This window comes from Tenrec ecaudatus, chromosome 16, assembly GCF_050624435.1.
Source record: "Tenrec ecaudatus isolate mTenEca1 chromosome 16, mTenEca1.hap1, whole genome shotgun sequence".
NCBI lineage: Eukaryota > Metazoa > Chordata > Mammalia > Afrosoricida > Tenrecidae > Tenrec > Tenrec ecaudatus.
Window position 1 is genome coordinate 82371589 of NC_134545.1, and position 23898 is coordinate 82395486.

General features: G+C 55.7%; 1 non-coding gene across 1 annotated transcript; it reads right to left on the reverse strand.

Moving 5' to 3' along the window:
- Positions 1 to 1014: 1014 nt before the first annotated feature.
- LOC142429975 (U5 spliceosomal RNA) lies at positions 1015 to 1130 on the reverse strand. Its single transcript, XR_012780471.1, has one exon. It is a non-coding gene; the product is annotated as a U5 spliceosomal RNA (small nuclear RNA).
- Positions 1131 to 23898: the final 22768 nt, after the last annotated feature.

Consider the following 23898-nt stretch of genomic DNA (forward strand, 5'->3'; position numbering starts at 1 on the left):
GCTGGAACTCTGGCCCAAGGGCACCTGCTGTGGGATTTTTCACTTGGAGAGGACCGTGCTAGGGTAGAATCTTCCACAAATGTGCTTCTTCTTGGGGGTGAGGGAGGGTTTTTTCAGTGCTTATACATTTTTAAACATCGGTCTGAAACATTCAAGAATCAGGACATTTTGCATTGAGAAAATCCTGGATTTCTAGCTTGGCTTGAAAACCCATAATAAGTGCGGGTGACCTGGAGTCCCGTTAACACATGGCATGGTCAGAGGGCTTTTTCAAGGCAGGCCAGTTGTGTGTTCGTTCGCTGCAGCCTCTGCCCGGCCCACTTTCTGCTGAGCACCTGTAAACATTTGCTTTCCTCATCCCTGCTGAGGTTTCTGCAATGTCACCGCTAGGAGGGGCTTGCAAGATTACCTAGTTCCACCTTATTTTCCAGTGGAAATGGAGGCCGGAGAAGGGAAGAGTTAGATCAGGTGGCTCGGACTAACACCCACGTTTCTTACTCCCAAGTCTCGTACCAGGCCTTGTTGGCACTTCTTGTCTGTGTCAGGAACAGTCAGCCTTGCCTTAAATCCTGTTCTTCACCAACTACAGATGGATCTGGGTGACCAGGGTTCTGGCACACGAAAGATCTGATACCGTCCTCTAGCAGCTCCTCAAGACCCCCCTCCATGCCTGGGGAGAGGAGACGGTCCCCTGTCACGGAGCGTCAGGGCAGTGCTATAAGGCTCAGGACTTGGCCGAGGCTGCAAGGGTGTTGACCCCTCCCACGCTGGCTCCTCTCAAACCCACGGATCAAATGAAACCAAGAGGAACAGGTCCTGTATGATTTAAGGATAACCTGTCGCTATTAAGTTAATTCCAGCTGGAAGCAACCCTGTAAGACAGAAGAGACTAGCCCTACAGGGTTTCCAAGGCTCCTTTGAATGCAGTTCCTCATGTTGTGGTGACCGCCCCCCCAACCATAAAATTATTTTGGTTGCTACTTTATTTTTATTTATTTATTTATTTTTTTGATAAGCCTTGCAAGTGCAAGGCCTCAAAAAATTAGTTTATGACTCAGAATTGTTCCTCTCCACGGAAATCTTTAGTAAAAGGCGAAAGATTTATACGATCTGAAGAGAAACCAGAGTATTGGTTGCTACTTTATAACATTCACTTTGCTAATGAATCGGGCAACTCCTGTGAAAGGGTGGTTCAACCCCCAAAGGGGTCGTGACCCACAGGTTGAGAACCGCGTCCATACATCTTTATGGACACTGACTGCCATCTTTTTCTCTCACGGAGCAGGTTTGAACCCTCGACCCTTGGTTTCACATCCAAGCACTTGACCACTGCCCCACCAAGGCTCATACCTTAATGACAGTCATACTCTGCTCAGGAAAGTCACTGACAGTGGTTGAGGGTGCCCAGGCAAGGGGCGTCGTAGAGCAACACCATCCTCAACAAGTGGTCTCCCGATTCTGGAGAGGGAACAGACTTTTATGGGTTGAGGCTTCAAGACATTGATCCTCTCCCCTCACTCCCATGGTCACACCGAACAGCAAGGGCTGCTGGGACTTAATCTAGCTGTGTGCCCGGGGCAAGAAGAAATGAGTGTAAACAGCAAGGGAATCTTGAGGCACATGCCTATTGAGGCACACACACATGGTCACGTGTGAACATGTGTGTTCAGGCAGAGACAAAGGCTGTTGGAGGGAAAGGGGCTGAGTTTGTGTCAGAATGACAAGGGCACTGTTTCTCTCTCTCTCTCTCTCTCTCTCTCTCTGCCACCACTTTGCTTCTTTTAGACCCAGTCTGGGTTGGAAACAACTTGACGGCAATTAGGGACGAAGGTGATCACTCTTTCAGGGAGACCTCCAGCCTGGTCTAGCCCATTCCCCATCGACCTCACACAAAGCTGCCAGCGGGGTCACTCCCGGGCCAGGGCAGTTCTTCCCCAAGATCACGTGCTCCTTGAACATTGGTTTCCGAAAGGTGGAGGAAGGCTGCAGCCCTTTTGTTTTCTTTCGGTAACAAATGCACAATTTTATTGAATTATTTCTTCAGCTGAGTTCACGTCCTTGAGAAGTACTTAGGACACCCTAGCCAAACAGCATGTACAATTTTAAAAACATATATGTATATATACGCACCCAAAGGTGCCTCATTTTTCGCTCTATCATTGCCTTTTTGGCAATGTCAAGAGGACCAAAACCCTGCTTAGAGGAATCAAGGAACATCAAGACTAGAAGAGCCGTGTATAGATTGTTTAATCCAATCACGATACTCTGGGATCACGCGGCTTTCACAAAACACGGCTCACCTGGAGTGGGAGGTGCTCACCCTGCACTGCACTGCTCCCCATTTTCTGACCCTCCAGCACCCATTCTCAGATTCTTCTACCATGTAGGCAGCCTTTGCTCTCTTCCCTCCCCTCCCCAGCTTGTAAGCAAGTTCAGAGACTGCTTAAATCCTGCTCCCAGCACCACCTACCAGTCCCCCGGGACCTGATCTGCTCTCCCCCAGATACAGACCTTCCATGCCTCTCAGCTGATCTGCAAACCCGCTTCCATCTGGCTGAAACCTGCCTGTAGCCATTGGGCTGAGTCCTCGGCCTTCATTACTTGGGGCAAGATACTCCCTTTGTCTGGGCTGCCTCGCCTCCCCTCCCTGGACCCTGCCTGTCCCCGGTACTCGTGACTCCTGGCCTGCCTCAATGCCTTAGCACAGGAAGGAAGCATTTCTGGGCAAGGTGCTCCTGCCTAGTTCATTATACATGGACTGGCCATTCTCCCTGGAGCTCACCTGACTGTCATCTTTCTCAGTGTCCCCAGAGCCTGGCAATAGCAGGGGACTCAATAAATGACAGTGAGTGATGGGATAGATGCATCTTCATTGAGCAGGATGGACCGATGGCTGACTGCTCATGCTGCCTCTGAGGCTCCTGGTTTGCTGGACATCCTTCACCCCGTATGATGCTGGTCTCCAGCGTGGTCAACTGAGGCTGGAGAAGTGCAGGAGAGAGGCCCGTTCTCTTGTGAAAGTGTGCCCACTTCCAGCCCTGGCATTTGGCCATGTCGGCTCCACAAGGGGGACAGGAATGAGTACTCATTCTTCTGTTTTGGGCTATGTGCCACTCAATCCAGAATTTTTTCCCCTGGATTTTGGTCACTTGTGGTCCCTCCTTTCCTGTGGTCCATGGTTCTCTCTGGCCCGAGTCATCATCGGCCCGAATCTGGATCTCCCTCCTCCCTCGAGTGCTCCTGTTCCATCTGCTTCCCTCCTCTCCCCTCGGGCCTTCCCTAAACACTGTGGAGATTCCATCTTACTCTTCTGACAGGGGTGAGGAAGGAGGAGGGATGCAGGCCAGCCAACAAGAGAGCCCACTCCTTTTGTTCGAACTGGCTTTAAAGGTGACTGGTAGTTCCAGAACTTCTCTTTTGGGTTCATCTTTGGCCTTTCAGGATCGCTCAAGACTGCTTCTCAGAGAATCTCCACAGCCCTGATTCCTCTGGTCTTCCGGAGCACATGATGTGACCGACCCCAGCCCCAGTGTGGCTGGCACGATCCCAGTTTAAGCAATGAAAGTCCCTTGGCAGGAAACCTCTCAGCCCCAGGCACACAGAGGGGGAAGGTCATGTTCAGCACGCACCTCCTGTCTCCCCAGGTCCACAATCTGCAGGAGCTCCGGCGAAGCGCCTCCCTGGCCACCAAGGTCTTTATCCAGAGAGACTACAGTGAAGGCACCATCTGCCAGTTCCAGACCAAGTTCCCCCCGGAGCTGGACAGCCGGGTAAGAAGACTCCTTCTACCCTGGGACACAGGCCGGGCGAGAACGGAGGGGCTTCTCTGAAGGTACCCACCCCTGCCAGATAAACATAATGCAGGCTACCTAACTCACCCCTGCCTCTTCACGTGGAAGAATGAAAAAATATCCCCAGCGCTGTCTTGGTCTCTTTGTAGACAGCGCTGAAGAAACCTCAGCGGTCTTCTAGCCGCCCCAGGCCTGTGACTGTCGGGTTGATGTGGACTTTTAGTGACCCCGCAGGACAAGGTGGGACTGCCACAGGGGCTTCCAGGGCTGGATGCGCTGGATGGCAATCGGCAAGGTCAGCCGTCTGAAACATCAGCTGCTCTGCAGGAGAGAGGTTACGGTCTCGGGCACCCACACAGGCAGTTCTATCCTATCCCAGAGGGTCTCCGTGAGTCAGAATCAACTTGATGACTGTGAGTTTGTTTATCTGGGGGAGCTTGGCCTTTCCAGAAGTACACTGCCACATCTTTTCTCCGGGGAGCAGCTGTGAGTTCAAACCGCTGGCCTTTCTGTGTGCAGCCAGCGCTTTACCACTGCACCACCAGTTACTACGGAGTCTACTCTGACTCATTTTGACCCCTGGGGCACCATAGAACTGCCCCTTGGGGTCAGAGAATGTCCTTCGTCAGAGAAGCCGACGGCCTTTCTCCCGATGAGCCACTGGTGGGTTCAAACCACTGACCTGGCGGTGAGGAGCACAACTTGAAACCCACGGTGCCTGGCTGGGACTCCTTCCTTCTAGGTGGGCAGCTCCCTACACTTAGTTCATGAGCATCACCCGCAGAGCTGCTTCTTCACATCCAGGTCCAAGTCCTGGTCCAGGCTGCCTCCACTTGGTTGGGTAGGGATAGGTGGGGATCTGGAAACGGTCTTTTTCCAAAGCAGCAGTTCTCAGCCTTGGCTTCACGTTAGAGTTCTTGGGAAACTGGGTGGTGGGGGGGGGAGGGGAGAGGGAGAGAGGTAGATGTCCCGGCTGCACCCAGATCAGTGAAATCCATCTCTGAGACGGGGACCCAGGCATCAGGAGGGGCTTTAACCCCCCTTGAGTGATTCCAGTGCACAGCCAGCAATGAACGGAGACCTTAGTTTTCACTGTGGGGGTCTCCAGGTGATCTGGAGCCAAGGCACTCACAGATCACACTTGGAGGGTCACAAGCTCTCTCTCTCTGGGGGCGGAGGTGCTGCTTCCCAGGCTTGCCCTGCACTCTAGGACCACCCAGGGAGCTTTTGAAGGAGGGACTTTGCAGGGAGTCAGTCTGGACAGGTCAGGCAGCAATGGGCTTTGGCGCTCAGACCCACCCCACCCCGACTTGGATCAGAATCGCTTGGGGGCGAGCCTGGGGCATCTGTGGGTGTTAAAAGCTGTTCTGGGAGCTTAGCATGCAGCCAGAATTGGGGATCACTCGGCTTGTATTGCTAAAACGGTGGCTTGTGGGCCGGATGCTCAGCTTCCACATGGGTGCTTGTTAAAGGTGCACAATCCGGGGCCTCATCCCAGACCACCAGCTTGGAACCGCATTTTGACAAGCTCTTTAGGTAGTCAGGAGCCCTGGTGGTGTAGTGGTGATGCATTGGGTTGCTGACCACAAGGTCAGCAGTCTGAAACCACCAGCCTGTTCCTGGGGGTAAAGATGAGGCTTTCTCAGAAGCCCTTTCTCAGGGGAGTTCTACCCTGCCCTAGAGGGTCGCCATGAGTCGGCCTGGACTCGATGGCAGTGAGTTTGTTTGAGTGAGGTTATTCATGGGCTCGTTGGGCTGAGACGTACTGCACTAGACTATCCCTCTCATCTCACAGAGGAAATGGGGGCCGAGAGGGGATGTGACTTAGAGTCAGCTAGCCACAGTGCCAGGAAAGTCTCTGAGCCCTGACCCTCGGCTTTTGCATCTTAGAGCCTTGGGTCCCACTGAGTGGCTAACCCGCCAGGCTACCTGGGCTCACTACCTGAGCAGAGACTGTGGGCTCTGAGAAACACTACCTTGGGCAAGTCCCCTCAGCATCCAGCTAGCATGAACTGGGCACCTACTGTGTATTAACTCCTATGGCTAGAGGATGAACAACCCGCCTGGGGCATATTTTCTACTAGTGTGTGTGGAAAAGCGGCCAGCAAGTCTGGTTGGGGCTCTGGCGGTGACAGAACCACGGGGAAGACAAGGGGCAGCCAGGCGAGATGGAGAGTTGGGGATGTGGGTGATGGGCAACTCCTGTCAGACAAGTGGGGAACAGAGGGGATAGAGGGGTGGGGTGTCGGGGCGGAGCATTCCAACTGAGGACATAGGCATAAAGGACCAGGGCCCAGGCACACCTGGAGAGGACAGAGTGGCAGGAGTGATGCTGAGCAGGGAGGCCGCAGGTGATAGGCACAGAGGGAGGCCGCAGGTGATAGGCGCAGAGGGGCCGCAGGGCAGGCCATGCATGGCTGTGCAGGCTGTGTAGGGAAAGGCCTCTTGGAGAGAGATGGGAAGACTCGGGAAGCTCTTGGTCAGAAGTGTGACATTTTCTAGGTGCACTCGGGCAGGGACAGGCAGGGAAAAGGAAGGTCGTGGAGAGGCCGGAGGGCAGGGTGGCTTGGACAATAGCCTAGCCACAGGCTCACTTTCCTCCGCTGAGAAACGAAGCTGATAGCAGGGCTGGTCAGACTGCTATGAGGGTTAAACCCAATCCTCTTGTGTCTCCGATGAAGTTCTAAAGGCCAGGTTGTTACACAGAAACTGGCCTCATGGGAGAATGACTGCATCATCCCTGAGCTGCCAACTGGCTGAGAATCACAGCCTGACCAAGCTGACATATAGCCTTCACCTTCATAGCGAGGCTGACTCTCTCGCCTTACACCCCCATCACTACTTACTGCCAGATGAATGCTGTTAGTGGGCAAAAATAGGCAGCCGGGTTTTCACTATTGTCATACATGTGACATGTTCAGATAACGAGATAGATGTGAAGCAGGGAGCAGGTATAATGTATAAACAGTACTGGGTCCATGTGAAGTGCATACTATGTAGTCACTGTTGATGACCATGGGTGCTAGAGGACAGCTTCTGGCTGTCCAGACACATGGGGTAGTAGGTGACCTCTTAGTTGGGAGGCAAGTCCCCTTCTAGAGACACACCTGAGGTCTCAATCCCCAGCTTCAGGCCACTGAGTCCCCGTTGACTGGTACTGAGCTCCTGGCCACCGTCACGGGGCGCAGGTAAGAAGAGAATCCCCAGGATTCTTGTCTGGTCTTCTGCAGAAAGCGTCCACCTCTAGGGTATCATGTGGGCTTCCTGGCTTTGAGGGGAGGCCAAACAATTATTCTAATTCCCACCTTCTAGGCAGTGACTCAGAGGCCTGGCATGGCTAAGCCATAGTCCAAGCTAGTTGCCGGCCATGTCTGGACTGGAATCAGGGCTCTTCTCGGTCCAGGGCTCCTTAAGTTCCACCTGCATCTTTGGCCTTGAAAGCCCCACGCCCACGGCGTCCCTGTGGTCCCACCACTGCCTCCTGACTATCCCCACTGCAGAGAGGCTAAGCTCAGCTCCACCCCCCGCCCCGTCCCCGCCACCTCTTTCCAGATTGAGCGGCAGCTCTTTGAAGAGACGGTGAAGACACTTAACAGCTTCTACACGGAGGCCGAGAAGATTGGGGGCAGCTCCTACCTCGAGGGCTGCCTGGCCTGTGCTACAGCCTACTTCATCTTCCTCTGCATGGAGACCCACTACGAGAAGGTGCCTGCCCTCCCTCCCCCCCCCCCCCCGCCTGCCCCCAGCTTGCGGCCTGCACGCTCGCCTCCCAACGGACCCCTCTCCTTGTAGGTCCTCAAGAAGATCTCCAGCTACATCCAGGAGCAGAACGAGAAGGTTTTCGCCCCCCGAGGCCTCCTGCTCACGGACCCCGTTGAGCGGGGGATGAGGGTTGTATCCTTTCTGACTGTTGTGGGGGAGAAGGAGGTGACTCAGAGCAGCCAGCCAGGGTATCTCAGGGGCAGCCTGTCTGGCCGCCTGCCCATGAGGCCACCAGGAGACGGGCACCACTCAGAGGCTACCTCTGAGGGTTTCCCAGGGCCCCGCACAGCAGTGGTCACCCCCACCCTGTCTTCACTGACCCAGGCCACTGCCGAGCACCAGGATTTGCACCTGGGACAACAATCAGGCCAAGGGCTTTGACAGCGTGCGTCTATGGGCGTCTCCTAACTCAGGGACACAGGTGACTCTCAGGCCCCACAGACAGGATACTGAGGTTAAGCCACAGACCCAGAGTCACTTCAGGATGACCGTCTGAGGCAGGACGTGGGCCCAGGCTCAGTCTTAGCCCCGAGGCTGCACTGGCCCGAGCATGCAAACAAGCCCCGGTCCCAGGTCCACTACCTCCTGTGGCCCTCATTACCCCCCATGAGACAACCTCCCCCCTCTGCAGATGAGGACAATGGGGTAACCCCAGAGACTGAGGTGGGTCCTGTAGATATGTCCACTGTACCCAGAAGAGTGCAGGAAGGTGCCCCCCAACCCCACCCCTCACTGAGTTACAACTGAGGAGAATGGTTAAGAAAGAAGTGTCCTGGAAAACCTGGGAGGGAGGAGAAAAAGTGGAATCCCACACTCCCAGAATCCCCCACGACGACACCGCCCAGCGGGAGGGACTGCTTTTTACTGGGCCTTTACTATGTGCTGAAAGTCAGAATTGACTAGGGGAGGGGGTCGTGTTAAAGTGTTTTTTTCTTTTCGAGGCAGTGGGATTAGCAATTTACATCCTCACTGACGCCCCAAGGCCCGCCTCTTACCCCGTTCCCCAGTCGTGATCATCGGTGGGTGACAAGCCACTTGACTGAGGTTACATTGTGTGTGAGTGGGCCAGGCAGGATTTGAACCTGTGGTTGGGGCCTCGGTCCTGGGTTGCTGGAGGAGGGAGGGGCCGGGTGGATGGAATGTCCCGCCCCCCAGCCCCAGCCCCAGCCCCGCGTGGCTCCTTAACGCTGCCCCAGATAGAGATCTCCATCTACGAGGACCGGTGCAGCAGCGGCAGCTCCAGCAGCGGCAGCAGCAGTGGCAGCGGCGGCGGCAGCAGCAGCGGTGGGGGCGGCGGGGCGGGGGCCCGGTGACTGGCCGAGAACCCTTGCAGGGAGATGTACGGCCGGACCGAGGGCCTGGCGGACCTACGGCGACTGCGCTACCAGAGCACCCGCTTTTGAGCCCTTCCCCGAGCCTGCCTTGCGCCCCACTTGTCCTCACAGGGCAGGTCCAGTTCTTTTGGGCTTGCTCCTGCTAAGGCCGGCCCTGGCCACTAGGAGGGAGCCAGGCCTGCCCGGGACAGGCAGGGTGGGGCAGGCCCGGAGAGGCCCTCTCCACTGACAGCATCCCCTCTGTCACGCACAGTGGCCTGGGCCTGGCGCCTTGAGATTCCCGTCCTGCATGACTCTGAGTCCCAGATCCTCAAGCCAGGTGGCTGAGGGGACGGCCCCTCAAGACTCTGTCTCCAGGCCTGACTCCCCATGGCTGCTCTTTCCCATGCCATCCCAGGCCTCTGCCTGTCCGTGACCCAACCTCCCACACAGCGGAGACCTGGGAGATGGGAGGGACCAACCTATGGACCCCACGGGGCACCTGGGGCTGCCCTGTCCTCCACCCAGAGTCTGAAGTGCTTGGACTTTGCAGGCTCTGGTCGTGGGGCACAGACGGGGCTCTAGGAGATTAGATGGGGTTCCGGAGAGAGACTTCATGGAGAGATGAGGCCTCTGAGGCGCAGGTGGCCTGAACCCCAAGCTGGAGTCATCTTCTTGAGACTAGAACCCGTGTGTGTATGTTCACATAGATGTCAGTTTGAGTCTGTATCAGTGGAGCCCATCCGTGTGTGTCGCTGTGTCAGTGTGTGTGAATGTGGTTACCTGTGCGAGTGCATGGTCCACGTAGAGGTATGTGTGCCTAAATACATGTGTCCATGAATACATGTGTGTCTCTACTGGATACTGGCTGGTATTGCCCTGGGCATTCGGTCTAGGTTCAGCTGCACAATGATGTTGTGGTCTTTTCCTGTGAGGGTCCAGCCTTACCCCTGTAAATAAACATCCCCAGACCCCTCCTTTCCTGAGTCAGCCAGTCTGGTACGCCCCGACCCTGGCCTCCCTACCCCTTCGGTGCTCCCCATGCCTCACCTCGGGACTCCACTGTGTATATCCGAAGAGGAGTTGGGGTTTTCTGAGGGCAGAACTAACCTTCTTGGGCCTCTTGGCTCACCGCCTCCCAAAGTGTATATTCAGCCACCACCCCCAACCCCGCCCTGGTCCAGGGCCCTAAGGCTGTGTGAGGGAGCCAGCAGCCTGCAAGGGAAGCAGGGCCTGGATGAAGGTGGGTCGAAAGAGCTGCCCGCCTCAGCTGGTAAGAGGGGCTATGATTGGACCTGGAGACCTGTCACTGCTGACCCGGCACCAAAGAGGAGCCTGGCTTTCTTCTATCCTCATCAGTTGCATGTGGGAACCAGATGCTGACCCACAGAGAGCCCGGGGAGTCCTGAGCCGGAGTCCAGGTGCTCTGACTGAAGGACCTGGCCCTGCCTGCCCTGTCCCTACCCCCCTCCTATGTATCAGGGCACATGACTGACCAGTGTACCCCGGGGACGTGGCTGGGCATGGTATGGGATGGCTTTTTATTTTTTTCCAATAAAAGGACTGCCCAGCTGGAGGCTCTGTCCTTTCCCATCCTGTGGTGAGCAGGGGTGGGTTCTGTGGCCCAGATCACAACAAGATGCTCAGCTGCCCACTCTCCACCATGGTGCCCTTTGACAGGCAGAGGACCTGGCACAGGGGGACAAGATGACTGCCATCCTGGCACTGACAGTCTGGGGAGAGGCAGATGACCTCAGTCCTCTCATCTGGAGGACACAGGGGGCTTGGGGGTGAGTGGGCTCAGGAGTGGGTTAAGCATTGGGTTGCAAACCACAAGGTCAGCAGTTCAAATGCACCACCTGCTCTGTGTAAGAAAGAGGAGGCTCTGTCACCAAGAGAGTTCACACCCATCTCTCCTCAGACACACGATGGGCAGTTTGACTCTGCCTCAGGGTGGGAATCAACTCCGTGGCAGTGGGCAGTGGGGGTGCTCACAGCCTCGTGCTCGGGTCGCCCCTCTCCCACTGATGACTAGGTAGGTAGTCGAATCCAGCAGGGTGTAGCTTAGGAGTTTATAGAAATGATTGAGCACCTACTGTGTGCCAGAGACCATGGCAAGCCATACGCAAGAGCTGGAAAGGAACTTAATGGTCGGCAGAGACCTTTCACCTTATAGAGCTGGAACAGGCCCAGAGAGGGCAAGTGACTTGCCCCAGGTCACACAGTGGGCTCACCGTGGGGCAGGGGCACCTGGATGGGAGGGTGCCTGAAGCTGCAGGGTGGCCCGGGGCACACATTCCTGTCTCTGTTGTTGGAGATGCGCTCACCAAGTCAGCTCAGTCCGTGGGTGCTCACTGCCCTCTGGGATAGTTACAGGGCAGCCTGGACCCCACTGCCTCTGGTCAAAACTGAGATTTGTGTGGCAGCTACAGGGAGGCTGTTTGAGATAGGAACACCCCCAGCCCTAGCCCACCTGCCCTGAGAGGAGGTCCTCCTGAGGGTTCCCCTCTGTGCACCCGACTCAGAATGCAGATCCAGCCGAGAGGCATCTGAGCCCCTTCTCTCAACAGTACCAGTGGGCCCTCACGCAGCATTTGCTCCGTAGCAGGCACGGGGCCCTGACGCTCCACGGGACCTCTGGTCATCTTCACAACAACCCTCTACGGGATCGGCTGTCGAGATTCCCATTTTACAGATGAGCAGACTGAGGCTCATGGACACAACTCACCCCAGGCCACACGACTAACTAACGAAGTGGCTCAGCTTGGCTTTGAACATGGGCAGTTTTACTCCAACTTGCTGGGAAGAGATTCCGTCCCCCCCACTCCTCTGGCATCCCCCCCCCCCCCCGTCCCTCCGGCCCCTTCGGTAGCTTGAGGTCCTCAACCATCCTGGGGGTTCAGAAGGACGCAGAGCTGCGTCTGGGCTCCAAGGTGGAGCTCGAACCTCCGGGCACAGAGCATCACGGGAATGTGAGTGGGCTGTGCTGGGGGTGGGGGTGGGGGAGCCCACAGGGCAGCCTGGTGAAGAGCAGAGGGGAGAGACCCCATTTACTGCAGGTCGGGGTACTTGTGACTGCTGATAGCCATGTCCCCGCTACCGGCTGTCCAGCCCTGACAGGCCCCTTCAGGACCTGCCTTGGTCAGTTCCCTCACTCTCCCACCCCACCATTGGGAGCCTACCTCCCGTCACAGCCCCCAGGCGGTCCCCCTCCCTCCCAGCCGCCAGCACTCCGGCCAGAGCCAGGGTTTGTGAAACCACGGGGTTTAACCGAAGCTCGAGGCGCCGCTGAGTGGCGAGATCGTGAACTGCACCCGGAATCAGAAGCAATGCTATTCCTTTGGGCTGTTGATGAAGCTTCCTTCATCGCCTAAAGCCAGCAACTGCCCCCAACTGGAAGGGGCTTTCTGCGCTTCTCTGAAGCCCAGACGACGGTGGCCAACCCCCCATCCACCCACCGAGGGCTGCCACCTCCACAACATCCCCTTCCCTGGCCGGAGGCATCCCCAGTTCCTACTGCTTCCCCAAGGAGCTCTGGTGGGGTGGTGGTGAAAGGGCATGCTAACTGCTGACTGAAAGGAGAGGTTGTGTCTTCCTCTAGGGCAGTGGTTCTCAACCTTCCTAATGCCACGCCCCTTTGATGCCATTCCTCATGTGTGGTGACCCCCAATCATAAAATTATATTCATTGCTACTTCATAACTGTAATTTTGCTACAGTTATGAATCAGGCCACCCCTGTGAAAGGGTCTTTCGACGCCCCAAGGGGTCGCGACCCACAGGTTGAGAACCGTTGCTCTAACCAAAGGCATTTCTCTTCATATTGACTTCACCATATTGTTAGAAGCACACGTCCTGTAGTTATTGTTGTCAGGGGCCGTCGAGTGGGCTTTGGCTCATAGCAACTCTGCGCACAGTAAAATGAAACGCTGCTCCATCCCGTGCCGTCCTCACAGTGGTTCTTTGCTTGCGCTCGTTGCAGCCACGGCGCTATTCCATCTTGTAGGGGCTGCCTCTTGATGCCCTTCGAATGTACCAATATCCGTGTCTTCCTCTAGGACAGTGGTTCTCAACCTTCCTAATGCCACGACCCTTTCATACAATTCCTAATGTAGGGGTGCACCCCAACCATAAAATCATTTTCGTTGCTACTTCATAACTCTAATTTTGCTACTATTATGAACAGGCCACCGCTGTGAAAGGGTCATTCGGGCCCCCAGAGGGGTCACGACCCACAGGTTGAGAACCGCTGAAGTAGCGGGTCAGTGAGCATGAGGGTGCCCCCCGGCAAGACGGAGCTGCACTGTAGCTGCCACGGTACAACACATGGATGGCATGAAGATGGCACGGGGCTGGGCGATGTCTCCGCCTTCCTCTGGCAGGTCACTGGCAGTCAGAGGCAACAGGCAGCCACCGATGGCTACACGTGCCAGGGAGACTTTCACAGGCCTCTGTAAATGGCCGAGTCCCAAGGAAAGAGTTAATTGGTTTCATGCCCGCAAACAAGAGGGAAGAGCACAATTCCACTCAGAAACAAGTTCAAAGACAGGTGAAACGAGTTCATGTTGTTAGAGGTCGGAGCGCACACCCACCTGGAGTGGGGGTTGCGGGGAGGGGTCTGGGATTGCTCGTCCCCTTCTCCATCCCAAGGTGTTAATAGGTGGGGCTCACTGCCTGGGAATTCACTTCGGATTTATGTAATTTGTGGACTTTCTGATACTACGGTGCGGCTCCAGGGGTTCTGCTGGTGTGGTGGTCTCTGTGTTGGGCTGCTAACTACTCGGAGTCAGCAGTTTGAAACCACCAGCCTCCCCGAGGGAGAAAGAGGAGGTTTTCCACTCCTGTAAAGATTTACAGTCTCAGAAACCCACAGGGGCAGTTCTACCCTGTCCTATAGAGTCGCTGCAGGAATCTACTTGATGGCAGCGAGGGTTTTTAAGTTCATGATGTGGCTTCTAGGAAGAGATGTTTGTCGGTTCCAGAATTGGAGAAGAAAGCCCCAAGTTGGCATGGGCTTTTATTCCAGGTCTCCAAACGTAAGTTACGCCATTGCAATTCAGCCCTATTTGTGTGCAGAAATGTGCACATGTGTGTGAGCCATACTATAGGCTGTGGTGTCTGTGAGGGTGCTTGGCAGGATGAGGGGTGGAACCCCCCAAAGAAAGCATCTGTCCCAGCAACCCCAGGTGGCCCAGGTATGGTGGGTGTGGAGGGCTTACCCTTGACCCTCTGCACCTGTGTGCAGAATGCCTAGCCTCTGTCTGGGGATCTGGCCCACGCTGTCGGCAGATTCTCACAGGGGTATGTGCCTCCCCCACCCAAAAAGGAGAAGAACTGCTCTGAGGAGTCTGTGAGAAGTGGCCTGGGTAGTGTGTCTGTGTGTGCGCTTGGCACAAATAGGGACTGAGACATGTCCTTTTTGTCCCCTCCTTTCCAGAGACCAGACTTTGGGGGTTTCGGTGGGACTCTTCTTAGGTAACTTCTAGTGGGTCTGGGCTCCTCCAGGGAGGTATGGAGGGCAGACTCTCAGAGCTGTTCAAAGACTGGTCACTTCTGCATCTGCGGACGGACAGACAGAGGGGAGAGCAGAGTTCCAAGTGGCTCTGCCCTAAGCCCCGGGGCTTTGTGTCTGAGTTGGGGGAGATGGAGGAGGGGCTGCAGTGGCTGAGAGACACCCCGCTGTGCCCCCCTGGACTTCTCTAAACACTTCTCTGCACCACCCATTGTCCCACAGGAGCATTGTGGGGACCACACATCGGTGTCAAGGAACATGGCTTTGCCAGACACCCAGTGTGAGATGGTGCCACTTTGTGGCTGAGGTTGCATGAGACCAGCTGCCACTGAGTGCATTCTAACTCAGGGAGACCCCAACTATGCCCAAGTGGGACGGGGTGCCCCATCGAGTTCTTGGTGTCTGGTTTTCCGGAAGTCGAGTGCCAGGCCTGTCTTCCAGGGTGCTTGGGTAGACAAGGACAAGTTGAGTAGGTGAACCAGGTGCACCGCCCAGGGACTGTGAGGTCACATGAAGACCTCATGGCACCCCAGACTTGCAGCCAGGTTTTCAATTCTTCCCCAGGAGAGGCAGGTATTCGCCAAGCCCACCCCCACCCCCCTACCCGGCCGTGATTCCCCATGTGTGCTGGAAACTGCGGCACATTATTCCGATTCCACTCAGTCCTCGAGCCCCTGCTGGGGGGTTCTGTTTGAGCTCTGATTTTATAGAAGATACGGAGGTGCCAGGTGCCTGGGCAGCTTGATGTGGGCCCTCGACTAGTGGCTGAGCCTCTGGTGCCAAACCCTGCTCTCTTCCCACACCCCGATGACAGTCAGACGCAGACTCTGCCCTCCCTGTACCTGCTCTGGAGACAGAGGCCGGGCCCAGAGAGAGGCCCTTGGGCGAATGCAGACACGGACGAAGATGCGTTGCAGGGGCCATGCAGGGGCTCGGTAGTGTGGAACCCTTCAATGGCCCGGTCTCTGTAATGGAAGTGATTGGGGTCTAGCCACCACCTGCACCAGGGCCGAGGGAGTCGGCGGGAGGGGGTGCCACACGCCGTCATACAGGACCTGGAATGACGTGTCCGGCCCGCTCCCTTGCACTGAAGAATAGAGGCTCTTTGAGGCCGGGGATCTCGCCTCCTCATTCCCATCCCTCCCTTGCTCGGCCCTGAAGGTGAATGGGAAATGTAGTCAACCACAGCCTGGCGGGGTGGGGAGAGGGAGCACACAGCCTCGAAGCCCGTGGTCTCCGGGCGCCACGTGCCACCAGGAAGCAGCTAAGGCAGACACAGGTGGACAAGCAGTCACCGAGCAACTCAACAAAAGGGGAGAGGCAGTGACCCCGGGCTACTCCCTGTGCCGGGCAGTGGCTGTCATCAGTCCTCTGCCATCTGTCCTGGGAGGGGAGGTGGGTGGGGTGTTGCCACCCAGCTCTGCTCCCGCACTGTGACCCTGGTGGGGGGTGGGCAGTATGAGGTGCTTTGGCTTTGCCTGGGGAGTGTGGGGCCCAGGCCGTGGAGGGTGGAGGGAACCCTGGATGGGTAAGTGGAGCGGTACAGAAAAGAGGGTGTTGGGGTGACAGGTGGGTGGGAGACGAGCCAGCGAGCTGCCTGGCTCACGGCGGATGCTTGCAGATGCCCGGCCCAGAGAGGCAGGAGAATGGGTGGGTTCCCATGGGCCCTGTTCCCCCCAGGGCAGATTTAAATATAGGGCGTAAGCTCTTCCAAGGGCAGAGGCCCTGTTGACTCTGCCCCCAAAGGAACTCTGCCCCTGGAACTCCAAATGACAGACGTGTCTTGTCAGGAAGGATTCTTAGGGGTCTTCTATGCCCGAGTTAAGGACCCATGGGTGGCTGCGTGCACGGGCACTGTTGGAAGCAGAAGCAGGAGTCACAGGCCTGGGAAGGCATTTTAATCACAACACCCGCATTTTATTGGTTCGGGCATGGCACCGAGCGCACGACAGGCCTTCACCTCCATAAACTCTCCCAGCTCCCCCGCCCAGAGACCACCTGGTCTGTTTCCAGGGGCTGTGCTCCAGTGGGGTTTCCAGGGGCTGGCTCTGGGGGCAGACAGCTGGGCCTTTCTTCTTCCCACCAGCCCTAGGAGTTGGTGAGCCCTGCCTGCACTTTGTAGGCACAGACCTTGAGGCCCAGAGAGGTGGAATGACCCTTCAAGGCCACTTGTAGCGTGGGTGGAGGGGGCGTTCTGGGATCCACGCCTGCTGCTCCCTGGCCCCAGAGTCTCAGGTTGAAGACGGACTTTTCCGATGGATAGAAGGGTGGGAGAAGCCCGTAGGAATCTCTCAGAAGTTCGCTCAGAGAGACATGGCGCACCCTCTGTCTCGGGTGAGAGACAGAGACCCTCCCAGTGCACTGAGCACAGCCCCAGGTTCCCTTGTGTCATTTTTTTTTCCGCTGAGTCTGCCCTCAGGCAATAAACATTGTGCCCCCACCCCCAGGTCAGAGTGGGCCCTGGGTGTCCCTTCCTCCTGTTGGCCTTTACTTGCTGCTCTGCCACTGCCCCCACAAGAAGTTGGGGGACTTGGTTGCATTCTTCTCCTTGCCAAGGTGGTCTGCACCAGATCTGGGGCAGAGAGAGGACAGTTTGCCCTTAGTGCTTTTCTCCTGGGCAGGGGTGGCGGGGGTGGGGTGGGTGGGGGTTGGCCAGGCAGGAAATAATTTCAGGGGGTGAAATTCTTCATGGACCCCTTGGGGATGGCCATGAAGGAGAAGGAGCTGCCTTATAGGGCCTCTTCTGGGCCCTGGGCAGTTTCAGGAGACCCAATGGCACAGGGATTAAGTGCTCAGCTGCGAACCAAAAGGTCGGTGGTTCTCAAACCCACCCGCTGGTTCCTTGGGAAGCAACCAGCCTGGAGACCGCTCCAGCAAGCTCACTGCCACAGAGTGGATGCTGACTCACAGTGACCCTATAGGACTGGGTAGAACCCCGGGGGTTTCTGAGACAGTTAAGTCTTTGTGAGAGAAGACGGCCTGCCTAGCAGCCCCCTTGGGGCCGACCCGCTCTGTCACATGGCCACTGAGTCGGAATGGCTTTGATGAGAGTGAGATTCAACTGGGCTGTATTGTTTCCAGCAGGTTTGGTGGACACTTTCTGGGAAGGGGTGGCACAGACTCCTCTCTTTGCCCCACCCTCACCACTCCACGTGCTGGCCCTGCCCACGACGCCCCTCTCCCCTGACCACAGGGACACACACACAGTAGGTAGACTGAGGAGAGAGGCGTGACCCCCCCCTCCTATTTCTGAAAAGAAATATAGAATCGTGTTTTGGGGATACTGAGCCTCGTGGGGAAGGAGGCCATGGCTGGATCGGGTTCAGGACTTAGCATTCAGATCACCCAGGGAACCAGGTAAGCGCAAGCTTACTTGTGCTTACGTTGTCATCTGTTGTGGACAGTTTCACGTGGGCTTGTCCACGGTTGAAACTTACGTGAGATGACTCACTACAGAGGAGGAAGCACACCTAAGTCAGCCCGTGTTGCCTTGCTTACTAGAAAAATCAGACACCCCAAGACAAAGGCCAGAAAGTGTCTGTTCTTTTCTGAGCCTCAATTTCCACATCTAAAAAGTCGGGCCAGGCCTGATGGCCCCTCCCTGTGTGACTCCCCTGCCCTGTGTAGCCCAGGCAATCCCTCGCCCTGCCAGCTCCTTCATTGCTGTGAGACTGTTCACCCTGGCATTGGCACCCCGTGAGAACCAGGGGACAGGGACATCAGCTCAGCAGGTTGGGGAGCGCTGCTCTGCCCCCTTATGGCCGCTTTCGGTATCGCAGCATCTCAGCTAACCGGTGAGCTCTTTGTGGGGCTGGGCCCCCTGCATCTCTCCTACCGAGGATGCCCCAGTGACCTGGGTGCTCCAGGAGGATGGCAGAATGTGCAGGGGGACCCAGAAGCTTCCACACTGGATAGATCTGGGCTCCATCCTGAACTGCACTACATAGAAATGCTTCTGATTTATTGGGGGGAATTAAAGGAGCCGTGGTGGGTACGTCGCCCTGGACGGCTAACAGCAAGGTCAATGGAGCGAGACCACGGCTGCTCTCTGGGCGAGCCATGAGGCTGTGTGCTCCTGTCAGGGTTTACAGGCCTGGAAACGCAATGATCCAGGGTTGCTACGAGTCGGAACTGGGCCAATGGCAGGGGGTCTTCTTTACCAGGGTCCCTAGGTGGCACCAACGGTTTCTACCTAGCCACTCACCTGAAGGCTTGGATCGGAACCTCCCTAGCTGCACCGCAAAAGAGAGGCCTGGCCGTCTGCTGCCATAAGATCACAAGCCCCACACCTCCCGTGTAACAGTTCTGCTCTGTCTGCTCCCACGGTGAGCCCAGCACAGCAGGGAGTATAGGACAGTGTCTTGTTTCTGGCTCACAGTGACTCTGAGAGGTAGGAATCGGCCCTATTTCACAGCTGAGTTAACCGAGGCCCCGGGATGCCTCACCCACTTTAAGCTCAATCGTCTCTTGATTTAAAAAGGCATCCAGCTCCCATCCCCCCACGGATCACTGTTGAGCATAGTGTCTGCCTTACTTATGGCGCCTGCTGGTGCCTGCCTGTTGTCCGCTCATTCGTGAAGGTGAGTCAAGAAGCACAGCCCTGGGGGGTCTGGCTGACACGTGCTGGAGATGAGTCCTAACAACACGTGACTATGTCACCATTGGAGTTCCCTCAGTAACACACTTGTCTTAGTCTCATTAAGCTGCCTTTAAAAAAAAAAAAAGTTCCAATCCAAACAGTGGCTTTCAAGGGGGTCTGCTGGGCCAGGGAAGCTCAAGGCGGAGGTCAGCTCAGAATGCTGTTCAGGGCTCCCCAAGGGTAATCCTGATAGATTTTCTCATAGGACACAGGGGGGTTCATGGGGGTGTGCCATGGAGAAGTTTAAGAGGGCAGAAAACCACATTGGTGAGGAAGAGGCCAGAAAAATAACAAGACAGTGGTTTGCCTCTCAGTGAGATGCCTGCGTGCTCCATGAGGGGCGTAAGGGCTGTTCTGTGACCATCCTTACCCCCCACCCCAGCCCCAATCTTGCCCCTTCAGATGGCTTTTTCTTCCCCAAACTCAAAGAACACTGAAAAGGGACATGATTGGAGGCCCAAGCTGCTGCTGGGACGCGGTGTCAATTGAAGGTGGCAGGACGGGTAGAGAGACGGACACACGCCTTCAGAAGTGCCCGGGTCTAGATGCAGGACGTGGAAGAGCGAGCGTCACCTCCACAGCTTTCGGGTAAGCAGGGCGGCTCCGATGCCCTAGCTGCACGCTTCGGCTTTCCCTCGAGGAGGGGCTTCAAAAGGCTCGCAGAGAAGTGGAACGGGGAAGAATGGAAATTCAGCCCACCGACTCTGGAAGCCCCTCCTGTTTCTCAAGCCATTAAGCATGGAAGTGTCCAGTCGGTTGGTGAGACTATTTGTCCAGGTGTCTACAGCCTGGAGGTGGCAGAGCACCGTGTGCAAGGGCCCAGGCTTCGGCGGCAGAGTCCCGGGTTTGGGTGACAGCGTTGCCACCGAACTGGCCTTGGGAAACTTAGGACCTCCGTTTCTTTGGGAATGCAACCGTCAAACACAGTTCCCTCAGAATGCCTGCTAGGATGGAGGCCTGCGGAACGTTCTCAGCATCTGGGAATGTTAGCTCCTGCCCCCAGGGATGGTTTTGTCTCTCTTTGCTCTGGCTTCTCATCTTCCCCGCCGATGGCCTCCCCTTTGACCCCCTCTCTGTTCAGCAGCAGCTCCCGCGAGGGCGAGCATCTGTGGAGTGAGCCAGCTGTGCTCTGCTCTCTGCCCACCAGTTGCTAAGGAGACCAGCAACACCAGTCCCTGACAGGCTGTGGCTGTAGTCTGGCCCACACAGAAGAGAGACCCCGGGGAAAGAAGGAGAGAACAGGAGGGCCCTGGCTTCTCTCCCGGGCTCTGGGGAAGGGTATCGGTCCAGGGCTGCCTGAACAAACTCAGCTTGCGCCCTGCGGAAATGGACTGACTGTTCAGCCTCCAGCCTTGCTGCGTCTGGAGAGTCGAGTAACTCTTGTGCCATGGAATTAGGGCTGCAGTTTGCACTGTTGTCCCGTGGTACTGGTCTGGGGGTGATGCCCAGACCCTGGGAGGGGGCCATACAGCCAGAGTGACACATAGTCTAACTGCTGGCCTTGGGAATGGCACCTTCCCCGATCAGGGCTGGCAGTGGCCTGCGGTGTGAGTCGTGGCTCTCTCTCTCCTCGCTCCCGCCTCTTCTGGCTGCTTGGACAGGACCCCTGGCCCTCTAGTGACCCCTGCACCACTCTTCCCACCCTCAACACTGGGAGTTTCACCCCGCAGAAGGAAGGAGTGGGGTTCAGAGGAGGAGCTGGGGAGCCCAAGTGTGAGGGACTGAATTCTGCCTTGGGTTTTCCAGCTGTGCCACCTTGGACCAGGCACTTAGCTTATCTGCGGAACTGGAGTGATTACAGCACTTTTCCCTGGGGCCTGATGTGAGGATTAAGTGAGTTAATTCTTGTAAAGGGCTTAGCACCCACTCAGGCACACCGTGTTTATCTAATGGAAGCTATTATTGTCATTTAAGGAGCTACATTCCTGGGAAGAGTGTGTATCTCTCCTTGTTGTAGAATAAAAATGATAATATTATTATTGTTATTAAGATTTGGCTTCTCTTGAAGACAGGTAAAAGTAGGATGGGCTGATCACATAGGCCACCTTGTTACCAGGCTGGAGCAAGTGCTGGCTGCCCTCTGGGCTGGGGCTCGGGTCCCTCAAGGACGTAATCCCTTCCTGGCCCATTTCACTGATGTGTGTGCTTTGCCCCTGCAGGCACTTGCTTTTTCTGTTTAAGATCCGAGATGAGTCTAAGTGAACGCAGACGCTCTAGTGAAAAGGCCAGCTGGCTTGTGCTCAGAGGCAGAGGGGCGGGACGGGAGATACAGAGGAAAGCTGAGGAGCCTTGAATCTTGAGACTGGCTAGCTCCAGTGGCTCTGTCCCTCCCATCCCTAGGTTGGCACAGATCCTCTGGGTTTCAGAGGCTGTAAATCCTTACAGGAGCAGAAAGCCGCATTTTTCTTCTGCGGAGCTGTCGGGGGACTTGAACTGCTGACCTTGTGGTTAGTAGCCTGACACGTATCCACCATGTCATCAGGGCTCACTTCCTGGGAACATAGTGGACTCTTCATGCTTGCTTGCTGAACAAGTGTATGAAGGAAGGAATGCAGACACCTCGTGGCAAGCCAAAGGTTTAGCTAGACTTTTCCCAACCTTCCCCCACCCCTCCACCTCATTTACCACTGTTTGCCCAGAGCCTGACTCGGTTCCTGGCACATGCTCACCCAGTATTTGAGCATGCTCAATACATGCTCACCCAGGATTTGCTGAGTGAGTGAATGTATGAAATGAACGGAGTTGTTTCATTGCCCTGGGGTCGGAAGCTGTAGCTGGGCTTTTACAGGGGGCTACCTGCATTCCTCTTTGTAGCTCACGTGGCTCACTCACCAGGGGGACCGCCACCCCTACCGCCTGTTACAAGACACTCCGTGCGCAGGGGCTATGGCTACGATTCCCCAGGCAGCCTCTGCAGTTTGCTGTCACGCTGAGTTTCCCAACGTCCTTGGCAAGGAGTCTCCCTAGCTGTCCCGACCACTTTTTCCTTGGGCAGTTGTGCGTGTCCCATCAATGGGCACTGCGTCTTATCATTTCCTGCTGTGCTTAGAACCCCGACCTCTGGGGTGTTGGGCTTTTTTTGATGTCTCAGAAAGCGGCAGCTTCCAGAACGACTAGGGAATAGAGCCTGAACAGTGACAGAGCTGCCTGTCATCTGGCTGAAAGGAGCCGAGACCGTTTGGTGGCAAAGGGCTCCAGCTCGGGCTTGGGGGACCAGCTGGCTCCGTGACCCTGGGCTGACCACTTCATCTTTCTGAGCCACGTCCCCAGGGCCCTGAGGCCTCTGATGCTAAGTCAACACTTGGCGGCGGGCTTCCGGAGTGGAGTGACCGTTCAGTTGGTCTACGCTTCTTGTTGAAATTGTAGCTGTTTTTATTTTAGAACTTTTCATTTCAGCGCCTGTTCCAAGTGTGAAAAAAAAAAAAACCCAACCAAAACCCAAAACCAACAACTGCACTAGCTATGAGGAATTCATATTTTGTGATTTATTTGAAGTATTATTATTACATCAGAAAGTGGTAGGGTGTTTTTTGTTGTTGTTAAATAGGTTTTTAACAGGCTGGCTCCTTCTTAAGTGTGATTTTATTATATCTTGGAGTGACTTTTTTCCCCCCGTGAAGAATAGATCTGTAATTTATAAGGGAGGTCTGGGGGAATGTTCAATAACAAGGCTGGCTGCGTCATTTCCAGAGCAGTAGCCTCCTTGCTTCCAAGCCTGCTACAGGGGAGCCTGGGGGTCAGGGTTCTTTTGAGAGAGCTGGGGGATGGAGATGAGCCGTGCCTATATCCAGCCTCAAGACTCTCTTATTCTTCACATTAGGGAAACTAGGGACCGGAGTGGAAAGGGCCTCCCTGTCTGCCCCTTGCTCTGCGTGGTAACTCACTGACCCCAACCCTGTCTCCCCAAATGTGAGCAACCGCCCGCCCACATGCCCCCCAGCCACTGTGCGCGTCCTTGTGGTGGTGGGTGTTTTCCCCGGTATCGTGATTGGCTTTCCAAGTGTCACTCATTGGAAGGGCTGTGCCATGCAGCATCTCCTTGACCCAGACGCTCCCCGCCCCCACCCCCACCAGCTAGGCACTAACATCCAGCAGAGAGTTTATTGGCATAATTTCTCCAGGAGAGAGACCGGAAGACTTAGCAAATTCAGACTTTAACATTTTTATCTTGAGTAGTCCCAAAGGGCCCCCTCCCTTCCCCCCCAGCATCACCCACCAACCCCCATATGGCTTTCTCTCACACAAGGAGGCAGGGTGCACAAAGCAGGGACAGCACAGGTGAAGCCAGCAGGCACAGGCTACATTGTGAAATCAACCCAGCAAGCGGCGCCTGGGAGCCATCTTTGTTAAGGGCAGACTAAGCCACTCACGACACTGGAGGACACAGAGAAAGCTCGGGCTGCCTTGACTCTTCTGGATGGCTGCTGGAGGCTGAATGGGGCTTGGGGGAAGGCTTTCCCTTTCTGTTTTCTCAAAACAACAAAAACATAAAACCATGCAAAGAAAGCCTTCGCAAACCGCTACGTGTCAGGATCTCTCTCACTTCCCTTTTCAAAGATGGCCCCCCCTGCTGGCCAGTCAAGAGGGAGCACGCAGCAGCAGAAGAGACCGGGTGTGGAGAGAGATGGGCAGCGGGAGAGAGATTTAGTGTTCCACAAAAGTTGTTCGTTTAGTTTAGGCTTTTTGTTTTTTCTCCTTTTTTATTGATGGGATTTAAAGTGCATATAACTGAAGGCAAAGTCCAAGGCCTAAAGAAAGATGGGAGGCCCGAGATAGAGGTTCAGAAAGTCTAAATGCGGCGGAGGGATACCCACCTAAAAAGGCCACTTGAGCTGCAGAAAGGATGGAGAAGGAGATAAAAACAACAAACAAAACAAAACAAG